The sequence below is a fragment of the Phocoena sinus genome, chromosome 4 (assembly GCF_008692025.1).
Source record: "Phocoena sinus isolate mPhoSin1 chromosome 4, mPhoSin1.pri, whole genome shotgun sequence".
In the NCBI taxonomy this organism is placed as follows: Eukaryota; Metazoa; Chordata; class Mammalia; order Artiodactyla; family Phocoenidae; genus Phocoena; species Phocoena sinus.
The window spans coordinates 85,334,447-85,347,630 of NC_045766.1; the positions used below are offsets into that span (position 1 = coordinate 85,334,447).

Sequence of the window (13,184 nt, forward strand, 5' to 3'; positions counted from 1 at the left end):
CAGAACAGTCTTTGACATAAACCGCAGCAAGATCTTTTTTGACCCACCTCCTAGAGTAATGAAAATAAAAACAAAAATAAACAAATGGGACCTAATTAAACTTAAAAGCTTTTGCACAGCAAAGGAAACCATAAACAAGAAAAAAGACAGCCCTGAGAATGGGAGAAAATATCTGCAAACAAAGCAACTGACAAGGGATTAATCTCAAAAATATACAAGCAGCTCATGCAGCTCAATATTAAAAAAACAAACAACCCAATCAGAAAATGGGCGGAAGACCTAAACAGACATTTCTCCAAAGAAGACATACAGATGGCCAAGAGGCACATGAAAAGATGCTCAACATCATTAATTATTAGAGAAATGCAAATCAAAACTACAATGAATTATCACCTCACACTGGTCAGAATGGCCATCATCAAAAAAATCTACAAGCAACAAACGCTGGAGACAGTGTGGAGAAAAGGGAACCCTCCTGCACTGTTGGTGGGAACTGAGTATTTTTAAACGACCTCTGATTTTTTCTATTCAACAAATTCTTGATTAGTGCCTAGTATGTGCAAGTCCCTTGGTGAGGAGCTGCAGAAAGAGGAAGATAGAGTCTCTGCCTTCAAGGAGCAGAATCCAACTTTAAGAGAAGACCATTGGGAATAAGATGGAGAATGAGGAGAACTAGAAAAGAAGAGAAAAAAAGCAAAGATGCTTTCAGAAGGAAGAGATCATAGTGTGTGTGCATGTGAGTGTGTGTCTAGAGTTGTGAAAACTAGAGGTGGTGTTTAGGAAGATTTTAATTGGGAGAAATGAGAATAGATGCTTTCAGGGGAAGAAAATTTCAGCTGTGGTGTAAAGATGGGAAATTACCATGCGTGTTTGGAAAATGGTGAGTAAACCAGATTTGCTGAAGCATAGAAGTCTAGTGGGGTCTAGTCTAATTTTATCTACTTGATAAATATGGAAATCCATGTATTCCTTTAGGAAATATAGAGTAAATATTATAACTCAGGACTTTGGCTTGTGCTTACATAAACATCTATTTGAGTGCTGTGTATATTTGGTGAGACACACACACACACACACACACACACACACACACACACACTGTGTTGGGTAGTGTGGATATAGAGACCTTGCTCTTGAGAAACTCACTCTCTTGAGAGGAGGGGATAATTGCAGCTCTGGGTGGTAAACACCATTAGTACTGGTAGTAAAGATGTGTGCAGTGCCTCTGGCAGCCAGAGGAAGGGAAGGAAATTACGCTGGCATAGATTGTAAGGAAAACTATACAGATAGATACCATTTGATTTAGGCTTTCTAGAATAAGTAGAGGGCTTCCCTGGTGGCACAATGGTTAAGAATCTGCCTGCCGATGCAGGGAACATGGGTTCGAGCCCTGGTCTGGGAATATCCCACATGCTGCAGAGCAACTAAGCCCGTGTGCCACAACTACTGAGCCTGTGCTCTAGAGACCATGAGCCACAACTACTGAGCCCATGTGCCACAATTACTGAGCCCATGCACCACAACTACTGAAGTCCATGTGCCTAGAGCCCGTGCTCCACAACAAGAGAAGCCACCGCCATAAGAAGCCCACGCACTGCAACTAAGAGCAGCCCCTGCTCGCCGCAAATAGAGAAAGCCCGAGCTCAGCAACGAAGACCCAACCCTGGGGTAGAGTATGACAGTCCTAGAAAGAAGTGGCAAGAAATGAGGTTGGAAAGATAGATTGGTGTTAATTTGTGAAAAGTCTTAAATGCCATATAATATAATGGAGGTTTCTAGGAAGATAAGAGTTTTATTTTTATTCATTTAATTGGTCTCCTTTTATTCAATGGTACTCATTTATAGTATAGTTCAATAAAAAGCAATAATGCTTACAAGTGACAAAGGAACATTTTCTTTATAAAATTCTAAAACTAAGCTTTGAGGTTAGCTGAACAAAAATTTTCTTATGGAAAAGAGTTTATTCCTATGTATTCCTTCCTTGATTACCAGCTAAATTCCTCTGCCCCCTGCAACTCCTCCACCTCCACCCCCACCGCCACCCAAGTCACCCAGGGTTATCCACTGAGCTTTCTGGCTGAGCTGAGCCATGAAGTACAAGGGCTGAGCTCTGGGTAAAGGTGGACCAGGTCCCTCAGACACTATAACCAGGAAATGATCACTTGTTTAGCTTACAGCTAGGTATGGGTTCTCAGGAAAGACTGGCTCTGGTCCAGGACTAATACATGATGTTTGTGGACAGAAGTCAGGGGATCACTTTTTCTAAGCCATATTCATGTTGGAAAAAATGAGTACATATTAGCATTACTTAATTCAATACTTTCCCCCCACACTCTTGCATTATGAATTCCTGCCCAACTCCCACAATTGGGTTTTATCACCACTTCATGATCAGGAGGCTGATAATTCGCCAGAAATCACTCAGGAAACACAGGACCTCCTAAGTCTAGTTTCAACCTTCTCAACTAAGGTATCTGCCCAGAAATTATCTTCCAAAGTATAGGGGATAAAGAATGTTATAGGGCAGACCCTTCATTCAGATAAAGCAAGGCTGATACCAAAGACACTATACTAGTGGGGTTCAAAACTCTGAGTTCAGAGGACATTTCCAAATACTGGAATTTTCTATGGCACACTTAAAGGAATTAAATGGAACCCATTGTCATCATCATACTACAGTGGCATTTGTACATCAAAGTAAAAAAGATACAATCTGGGGAGACCTTCAAGATGGCGCAGGAGTAAGACGCGGAGATCACCTTCCTCTCCACAAATACACCAGAAATACATCTACATGTGGAACAACTCCTACAGAACACCTACTGAATGCTGGCAGAAGACCTCAGACTTCCCAAAAGGCAAGTAACTCCCCATGTACCTGGCTGTGTGCCTGACATGGTCTTAGTGCTCCAGCCGGGTGTCAGGCCTGTGCTTCTGAGGTGGGAGAGCAGAGTTCAGGACGTTGGTCCACCAGAGACCGCCCAGCTCCACGTAATATCAAACGGCAAAAGCTCTCCCAGAGATCTCCATCTCAATGCTAAGACCCAACTCCACTCAACAACCAGCAAGCTACAGTGCTGGACACCCTATGCCAAACAACTAGCAAGACAGGAACACAACCCCACCCATTAGCAGAGAGGCTGTCTAAAATCACAATAAGGTCACAGACACTCCCAAACACACCACTGGATGCGGTCCTGTGCACCAGAAAGACAAGATCCAGCCTCATCCACCAGAACACAGGCACTAGTCCCCTCCACCAGGAAGCCTACACAACCCACTGAACCAACCTTAGCCACTGGGGGTAGACACCAAAAACAATGGGAACTATGAACCTGTGAAAAGGAGACCCCAAACACAGGAAGTAAAGCAAAATGAGAAGACAGAGAAAATCACAGCAGATGAAGGAGCAAGGTGAAAACCCACCAGAACTAACAAATGAAGAGTAAACTGGCAGTCTACCTGAAAAAGAATTCACAGTAATGATAGTAAAGATGATCCAAAAACTTGTAAATAGAATTGAGAAAATACAAGAAACGTTTAACAAGGACCTAGAAAACTAAAGAGCAAATAAACAATGAGGAACAACACAATAAATGAAATTTAAAATTCCCTAGAAGGAATCAATAGCAGAATAACTGAGGCAGAAGAACGGATAAGTGACCTGGAAGATAAAATAGTGGAAATAACTACAGCAGAGCAGAATAAACAAAAAAGAATGAAAAGAATTGAGGACAGTCTTAGAGACCTCTGGGACAACATTAAATGCACCAACATTCGAATTATAGGGGTCCCAGAAGAAGAAGAGAAAAAGAAAGGGACTGAGAAAACATTTGAACAGATTATAGTTGAAAACTTCCCTAATATGGGAAAGGAAATAGTCAATCAAGTCTAGGAAGCACAGAAAGTCCCATACAGGAAAAATCCAAGGAGAAACATGCCAAGACACATATTAATCAAACTATCAAAAATTAAATACAAAGAACAAATATTAAAAGCAGCAAGGGAAAAGCAACAAATAAGATGCAAGGGAATCCCCATAAGGTTAACAGCTGATCTTTCAGCAGAAACTGCAAGCCAGAAGGGAGTGGCAGGACATATTTAAACTGTTGAAAGGGAAAAGCCTACAACCAAGATTACTCTACCCAGCAAGTATCTCATTCAGATTCGATGGAGAAATTAAAACTTTTACAGACAAGCAAAAGCTAAGAGAATTCAGCACCACCAAACCAGCTTTATAACAAATGCTAAAGGAACTTCACTATGTAGGAAACACAAGAGAAGGAAAAGACCTACAATAACGAACCCAAAACAATTAAGAAAATGGTAATAGGAACATACATATTGATAAGTACCTTAAATGTAAATGTATTAAATGTTCCCACCAAATGACAAAGACTGGTTGAATGGATACAAAAACAAGACCCGCATATATGCTGTTTACAAGAGACACGCTTCAGACCTAGGGACACATACAGACTGATAGTGAGGGGATGGAAAATGATATTCCATGCAAATGGAAATAAAAAGAAAGATGGAGTAGCAATTCTCATATCAGACAAAACAGACTTTAAAATAAAGACTATTACAAGAGACAAAGAAGAACACTACATAATGATCAAAGAATCAGTCCAAGAATAAGATATAACAATTGTAAATATTTATGCACCCAACATAGGAGCACCTCGATACATAAGGAAAATGCTAACAGCCATAAAAGGGGAAATCGACAGTAACACAATCATACTAGGGGACTTTAACACACCACTTTCACCAATGGACAGATCATCAAAATGAAAATAAATAAGGAAACACAAGCTTTAAATGATACATGAAACAAGATGGACTTGATATTTATAGGACATTCCATCCAAAAACAACAGAATACACTTTCTTCTCAAGTGCTCATGGAACATTCTCCAGGATAGATCATATCTTGGGTCACAAATCAAGCTACGATAAACTTAAGAAAATTGAAATTGTATCAAGTATCTTTTCTGACCACAATGCTATGAGACTAGATATCAATTACAGGAAAAAAAACTGTAAAAACTGCAAACACATGGAGGATAAACAATACACTACTTAACAATCAAGAGATCAATGAAGAAATCAAAGAGGAAATCAAAAAATACCTAGAAACAAATGACAATGAAAACATGATGACCTAAAATCTGTGGGATGCAGCAAAAGCTGTTCTAAGAGGGAAGTTTATAGCAATACAATCCTACCTCAAGAAACATCTCAAATAAACAACCTAACCTTACACTTAAAGCAATTAGAGAAAGAAGAACAAAAAACCCCCAAAGTTTGCAGAAGGAAAGAAATCATAACAATCAGATCAGAAAGAAATGAAAAAGAAATGAAGGAAACGATAGCAAAGATCAATAAAACTAAAAGCTGGTTCTTTGAGAAGATAAACAAAATAGATAAACCATTAGCCAGACTCACCAAGAAAAAAGAGAGAAGACTCAAATCAATAGAATTAGAAATGAAAAAGGAGAAGTAACAACTGACACTGCAGAAATACAAAGGATCATGAGAGATTACTACCTAAGCAACTCTATGCCAATAAAATGGACAACCTGGAAGAAATCGACAAATTCTTAGAAAAGCACAACCTTCTGAGACTGAACCAGGAAGAAATAGAAAATATAAACAGACCAATCACAAGCACTGAAATTGAAACTGTGATTAAAAATCTTCCAACAAACAAAAGCCCAGGACCAGATGGCTTCACAGGCAAATTCCATCAAACACTTAGAGAAGAGCTAACACCTATCCTTCTCAGTCTTCCAAAATATAGCAGAGGGAGGACACTTCCAAACTCATTCTACGAGGCCACCATCACCCTGATACCAAAACCAGACAAAGATGTCACAAAAAAGAAAACTACAGACCAACATCTCTGATGAATACAGATGCAAAAATCCTCAACAAAATACTAGCAAACAGAATCCAACAGCACATTAAAATGATCATATACCCAGATCAGGTGGGGTTTATCCCAGAAACGCAAGGATTCTTCAATATATGCAAATCAATCAATGTGATACACCATATTAACAAACTGAAGGAAAAAAACCATATGATCATCTCAATAGATGCAGAAAAAGCTTTTGACCCAATTCAACACCCATTTACGATAAAATCCCTCCAGAATGTAGGCATAGAGGGAACATACCTCAACATGATAAAGGCCATATATGACAAACCCACAGCCAACATCACTCTCAATGGTGACAAACTGAAACCATTTCCTCTAAGATCAGGAACAAGACAAGGTTGTCCACTCTCACCACTATTATTCAACATAGCTTTGGAAGTTTTAGCCACAACAGTCAGAGAAGAAAAAGAAATAAAAGGAATCCAAATCAGAAAAGAAGTAAAGCTGTCACTATTTGCAGATGACATGATACTATACATAGAGAATCCTAAAGATGCTACCAGAAAACTACTAGAGCAAATCAATGAATTTGGTAAAGTAGCAGGATACAAAATTAATGCACAGAAATCTCTTGCATTCCTATACACTAATGATGAAAAATCTGCAAGGGAAATTAAGGAAACTCTCCCATTTACCACTGCAACAAAAAGAATAAAATACCTCGGAATAAACCTACCTAAGGAGACAAAAGACCTGTATGCAGAAAACTATAAGACACTCATGAAAGAAATTAAAGATGATACAAACAGATGGAAAGATATACCACGTTCTTGGATTGGAAGAATCAACATTGTGAAAACGACTCTACTACCAAAAGCAATCTACAGATTCAATGCAATCCCTTATCAAACTACCAATGGCATTTTTCACGGAACTAGAACAAAAAATTTCACAATCTGTATGAAAACACAAAAGACCCCAAATAGCTAAAGCAATCTTGAGAAAGGAAAATGGAGCTGGAGGGATCAGGCTCCCTGACTTCAGAGTATATTACAAAGCTGCAGTAATCAAGACAGTATAGTACTGGCACAAAAACAGAAATATAGATCAATGGAACAGGATAGAAAGCCCAGAGATAAACCCATGCACATATGGTCACCTTATTGTTGATAAAGGAGGCAAGAATATACAATGGAAAAAAGACAGCCTCTTCAATAAGTGGTGCTGGGAAAATTGGACAACTACGTGTAAAAGTATGAAATTAGAACACTCCCTAACACCATACACAAAAATAAACTCAAAATTGATTAAAGACCTAACTGTAAGGCCAGATACTATCAAACTCTTAGAGGAAAACATAGGCAGAACATTCTATGATATAAATCACAGCAAGATCCTTTTTGACCCACCTCCTAGAGAAATGGAAATAAAAACAAAAATAAACAAATAGGACCTAATGAAACTTAAAAGCTTTTGCACAGCAAAGGAAACCATAAATAAGATGAAAAGACAACACTGAGAATGGGAGAAAATATTTGCAAATGAAGTAACTGACAAAGGATTAATCTCCAAAATTTACAAGCAGCTCATGCAGCTCAATATCAAAAAAACAAACAACCCAATTGAAAAATAGGCAGAAGACCTAAATAGACATTTCTCCAAAGAAGATATACAGATTGCCAACAAACACATGAAAGAATGCTCAACATCACTAATCATTAGAGAAATGCAAATCAAAACTACAATGAGGTATCACCTCACACTGGTCAGAATGGCCATCATCAAAAAATCTACAAACAATAAATGCTGGAGAGGGTGTGGAGAAAACGGAACCATCTTGCACTGTTGGTGGGAATGTAAATTGATACAGCCACTATGGAAGTTCCTTAAAAACCTAAAAATAGAACTACCATACGACCCAGCACTCCCACTACTGGGCATATACCCTGAGAAAACCATAATTCAAAAAGAGTCATGTACCACAATGTTCATTGCAGCTCTATTTACAATAGCCAGGACATGGAAGCAACCTAAGTGTCCATCATCGGATGAATGGATAAAGAAGATGTGGCACATATATACAATGGAATATTATTCAGCCATAAAAAGAAACAAAATTGAGTTATTTGTAGTGAGGTGGATGAACCTAGAGTCTGTCATACAGAGTGAAGTAAGTCAGAAAGAGAAAAACAAAGACCGTGTGCTAATACATATATATGGAATCTAAAAAAATTTTTTAAACAAATGGTTCTGAAGAACCTAGGGGCAGGACAGGAAAAAAGACACAGACGCAGAGAATGGACTTGAGGACACGGGGAGGGGGAAGCGTAAGCTGGGATGAAGAGAGAGAGTGGCATGGACTTATATATACTACCAAATGTAAAATAAATAGCTAGTGGGAAGCAGCCACATAGCACAGGGAGATCAACTCAGTGCTTTGTGACCACCTAGAGGGGTGTGATAGGGAGGGTGGAAGGGAGATGCAAGAGGGAGGAGATATGGTGATAAATGTATATGTATAGGTGATTCACTTTGTTATACAGCAGAAACTAACACACCATTGTAAAGCAATTATACTCCAATAAAGAAGTTAAAAAAAAGAAAAAGAAAAAAGAGTCATGTACCACAATGTTTATTGCGACTCTATTTACAATAGTCAGGATGTGGAAGCAACCTAAGTGTCCATTGACAGAGGAATGGATAAAGATGTGGCACATATATACAATGGAATATTACTCAGCCATAAAAAGGAATGAAATTGAGTTAATTGTAGTGAGGTGGATGGACCTAGAGACTGTCATACAGTGTGAAGTAAGTCAGAAAGAGAAAAATAAATACTGTATTTATCCACATATATATGGAATCTATATATGTATATAGTGTATACATATATACACTAATATGTATAAAATGGATAACTAAGAAGAACCTGCTGTATAAAAAAATAAATAAAATAAAATTCAAAAATTAAAAAAAAAAAAAAGAAATATTTTAGCCCTGTTTTGCTGTGTATTACTAACTCTCCCCTACCCGCAACTCTCATTTCCTTTAGTTGTAGAGTCTCTTGTGACTGCTTCTCTACATGTGACTGCTCCTTTTTTTTAAAAGTCAGTGCTTCTGTGATGTTTCCCCACCTCCTGTTAACATGTCTATTTATTCATTCTTAAAGCCACAAGCGTTCACAAAATGCTAGCTGATCAATTGAAACTTATTGTTTATTCCTTTAGTATTTGTGCTAACTATAAATGTACTCTAGGCATTTTAATTGCAGTTTGGGGGCTTATTTTGGAGAATAATTGTTATTCTGTCAGAATTATATTTGCATCTTATTTTTTCTTTATTCTTAAATCTGATTTTATGATTGAAGACAGAAAGTCGTCTTTTTAAATAATTAATTAATTTATTTATTTTGGTTGTGCTGGGTCTTGGTTGCAGCAGGTGGGCTCCTTAGTTGTGGCTCACCAGGTCCTTAGCTGCGGCATGTAGGCTCCTTAGTTGCGGCTCCAGGGCTCCTTAGTTGTGGCATGAGAAGTCTTAGTTGAGGCATGCATGTGGGATCTAGTTCCCTGACCAGGGATTGAACCCCGAACCCCTGCATTGGGAGCACAGAGTCCTGTCCACTGTGCCACCAGAGAAGTCCCCATAAGGTCTTCTTAAAGGACTGCTTTCCCCCATAAAAATATTTATTTTAGCAAGAGCAAATAAAGATTTAAATGATAGGAGCCTCCAATTGACCTTCAACTGATGGTCACAATAAAATTTTTTAAAAAAAGGTTCTGAAGAACCTATGGGCAGGACAGGAATAAAGATGCAGATGTAGAGAATGGACTTGAGGACACAGGGAGGGGGAAGGGCAAGCTGGGACGAAGTGAGAGAGTAGCATTGACATATATACACTACCAAATGTAAAATAGATAGCTAGTGGGAAGCAGCCGCATAGCACAGGCAGATCAGCTCAGTGCTTTGTGACCACCTAGAGGGGTGGGATAGGGAGAGTGGGAGGGAGATGCAAAAGAGAAGAGATATGGGGATATATGTGTATGTATAGCTGATTCACTTTGTTATAAAGCAGAAACTAACACACCATTGTAAAGCAATTATACTCTAATAAATGTGTTAAAAAAAAAGATACAATCTGTGTCACCCGAGAGAAAGGTCACAATTACTTAATTAATTTAATAGAATTTTATTTATTTATTTTTGGCTGTGTTGGGTCTTTGTTGCTGCATGAGGGCTTTCTTTAGTTGTGGCGAGTGCGGGCTACTCTTTGTTGCGGTGTGTGGGCTTCTCAGTGCAGTGGCTTCTCTTGTTGCAGAGCATGGGCTCTAGGCGCATGGGCTTTAGTAGTCGTGGCACATGGGCTCAGCAGTTGTGGCTCGGAGGCTTCAGAGCACAGGCTCAGTAGTCGTGGCACACGGGCTTGGTTGCTCCGCACGTGGGAACCACACGGGCATATGGGATCTTCCCGGACCAGAGCTCGAACCCGTGTCCCCTGCATTGGCAGGCGGATGCTTAACCACTGCACCACCAGGGAAGTCCAACAATTAAAAAGTGAGACAATTCTCCCACTATTTTGCTCAGGAAGAGCAAAATGCTGTAGTATACACTGCAGATTAGGATTACCAGATAAAATACAGGACACCCAGTTAACTTTGAATTTTAGTTAGTGAATTTTTTTTAGTATAAGTCTTTGTCCTACGCTAAATTCACTTATCTGAAATTTAAATTTAACTGTGCATCCTCTATTTTTATTTGCTCAATCTGGCAACACTACCCCAGAGAGAGTGTGAATCTCATTTATTCAGTCAGCATCTGTGCCCATGGGGTAAACAGCCTGCCTCTCTGGATAAGACTGTTGTTAAAGGCCCCTTGACTCAAGACAACTACATCAGCTAGTATTCAGCTGAAGAAATCATGATCTGCTTTCATGCTGGAGGGGGTGAAAGATTATCTGAGATGGACTTACTAAGAGATGTTGGTCTCTGATGCGGTAACTTTCTTAAGCACTTTTTTCATTTGACACATTAACTGAGCATCTGAACTGTTCTAGGCATTTAGGTCAGAATGAGGAACTGAATAGCTTCTTGTTAGAACAAGGAACTAAACATTCCTGTTCTTGTGATGCCTACATGCTCATGGGGGGAGATTTTCCATGCCAATTTTAATATCCTTCGTTTTTATTCTAGAGTTGACCTGAGTTAGATGTGACTCCATGTACTGGCTTTATCACACTTGAGTACCTTGTCACTATTTGAATACATCTGCTTACTGCCCTGATCCTGTTTTCTTATATATTCCTGAGGTAAAATTCTTGCTATGCCAGCATCTCTTGTAGTAGATTTTATGAGAAGAGATAGCAGTAAATACTGGTGTAAAAGAGAGAAAGCTTTCAGGACCATGATTCTCCTGAGAACTTTTTGTTTCTTGGCAAGTGTGCATCTCTGCATGTGTGTTTTTGTGTGTATCTGGGTGCACAGATGATGTGTCTCTTGAAAATGTCAGGTGTAGACAGACTATCTCCTTTCTGAGTGAACCCTAATTTTCAAAAACATTTTCTTGACCAGTTTTTAGTCGCAAAAGCAAACGCTTGAAAGAGTCCAGTAACAACTTCTTGGGCAGAAAAGATGGCCCCTGCTCAGAGCTTGGTTCAGCGGCAGACACTGAAATGTGGCTTGGCTCTGTCCCTTGGCTTAGTACTAGGGTGTTATGTTCCACTAGAGGCCCTGGTACCTTTTCAGCAAGGCGCCGAATCAGGCACAGACTTGCTGGCAGCCACGGCAGAGGGATTTTACTGATCCATGCCCGGATCTCAGGAGGTAACTGGCAAGAGAGAAGAAAGCAAAACAAGCAACCAAATCCCTATACACCTTATAAATTTGACTTGGAAATTTTGCCTCAAGGCTGTCAAAGAGCAGGAATAATGATTTCACTTTCTCCAAGGTCAGTTCCTGGGCATTGAGTCTTTTTTTTTTTTTTTTTTTTTTTTGCGATACGCGGGCCTCTCACTGTGTGGCCTCTCCCGTTGCAGAGCACAGGCTCCGGACGCGCAGGCTCAGCGGCCGTGGCTCATGGGCCCAGCCGCTCCGCGGCATGTGGGATCTTCCCGGACCGGGGCACGAACCTGCGTCCCTTGCATCGGCAGGCGAACTCTCAACCACTGCGCCACCAGGGAAGCCCCTGAGTCTTTAATGTAGAAAAAAATATATCCAATTATCTGATTATCAACTTTTTTCTTTTTTTAAGTCTTGCCATTCCCAGGTTCAAGTGACTCTATGCCTTGAAAATAAATTTAGGTTAAGCCACTCCTGGCCAAAACTATGCCTTCAGGTCACATGACTTGCTTCCAAGTTAGGGGCAAAGCCTTGAAATCATGTGCATCTACTTTGCTGTAAGACGTTTCTTTGATAATTTGCATCTCTTCTGCCAGGGGTAAGTCGATTTGTCTCCATTCTGGCTGAGGTTGTGAAGCTGGGATTCCACTGGCGAGCTGGAATGTAGATTAGGCTCTGCTTGGCTTCTAACTAAACCAGGAGCCATTAGAGAGTAATCTGGGTACAGCCTCTTGCTGCCCCCTGGTGGAGAGGTGGGTATTGAGCAAGCCATAACTGCGGACTGTGGATTTCCTCAGCAAATGCTGTTAAGGTGTCTGTGTAAAGGTCCGTGGGGAATAATTACACTTAAAGCTATTAAGTTATACTCTATTGTGAAGCTATATGTTACAATAAAATATATATTGAATGGAGTTTGAAAGGTTGCTCTATAAGAGTCTGATTTCTCAATAATGGGTGCTTTAATTCCACTCTCTTTTTACTTCTGTTTATTGGGAACTCATTTCTTATCTTTTTTTCTCTAAACTCTTCATTTTCTTCAATCATCACTTCATGTATCTTTAGATAATTATAAGATTCTTGTAAGGGGTTATCTTTACATATTTCCATAAAGTGAAAATCAGCATTTGACCCAAGAAAATTGTAATTCTTATATACTCCAGATCTTAAACTGGGAGTTATGCCTATACATTCAGATCAAAATCCAAACCGAAATTCACTTCAGGAATTCAAATGAAACATGTTAGTCTTATATCTTATGAAAGTTCCTGAGTACAAGTCAGAGGCTGTTTCCTTAAGGCTTTTGCGTGCAAATTACATTTTGAGAGAAAATGTTTGTTTTTTTAACAGCCCTAAAAATGCCAACATTTTCAAAAAGTAGTCAGGTAGAAGCATGCTTTTTAAATTAAAACCTGTGACAGGATGCCTTTTAGAATCAAGGAAAATTTTTGGAGACTATCATATGGGTT

At 39.4% G+C, this 13,184-nt stretch overlaps 1 long non-coding RNA gene across 1 annotated transcript in view; it reads right to left on the minus strand.

The window, feature by feature from the left end:
* Positions 1-13,184, minus strand: part of LOC116752936 — a 23,847-nt gene continuing 10,663 nt past the window's right edge. Inside the window, exon 3 of the long non-coding RNA XR_004349652.1 lies at positions 1-50. This is a non-coding gene — a long non-coding RNA (uncharacterized LOC116752936). The remainder of the gene's footprint in view (positions 51-13,184) is intronic.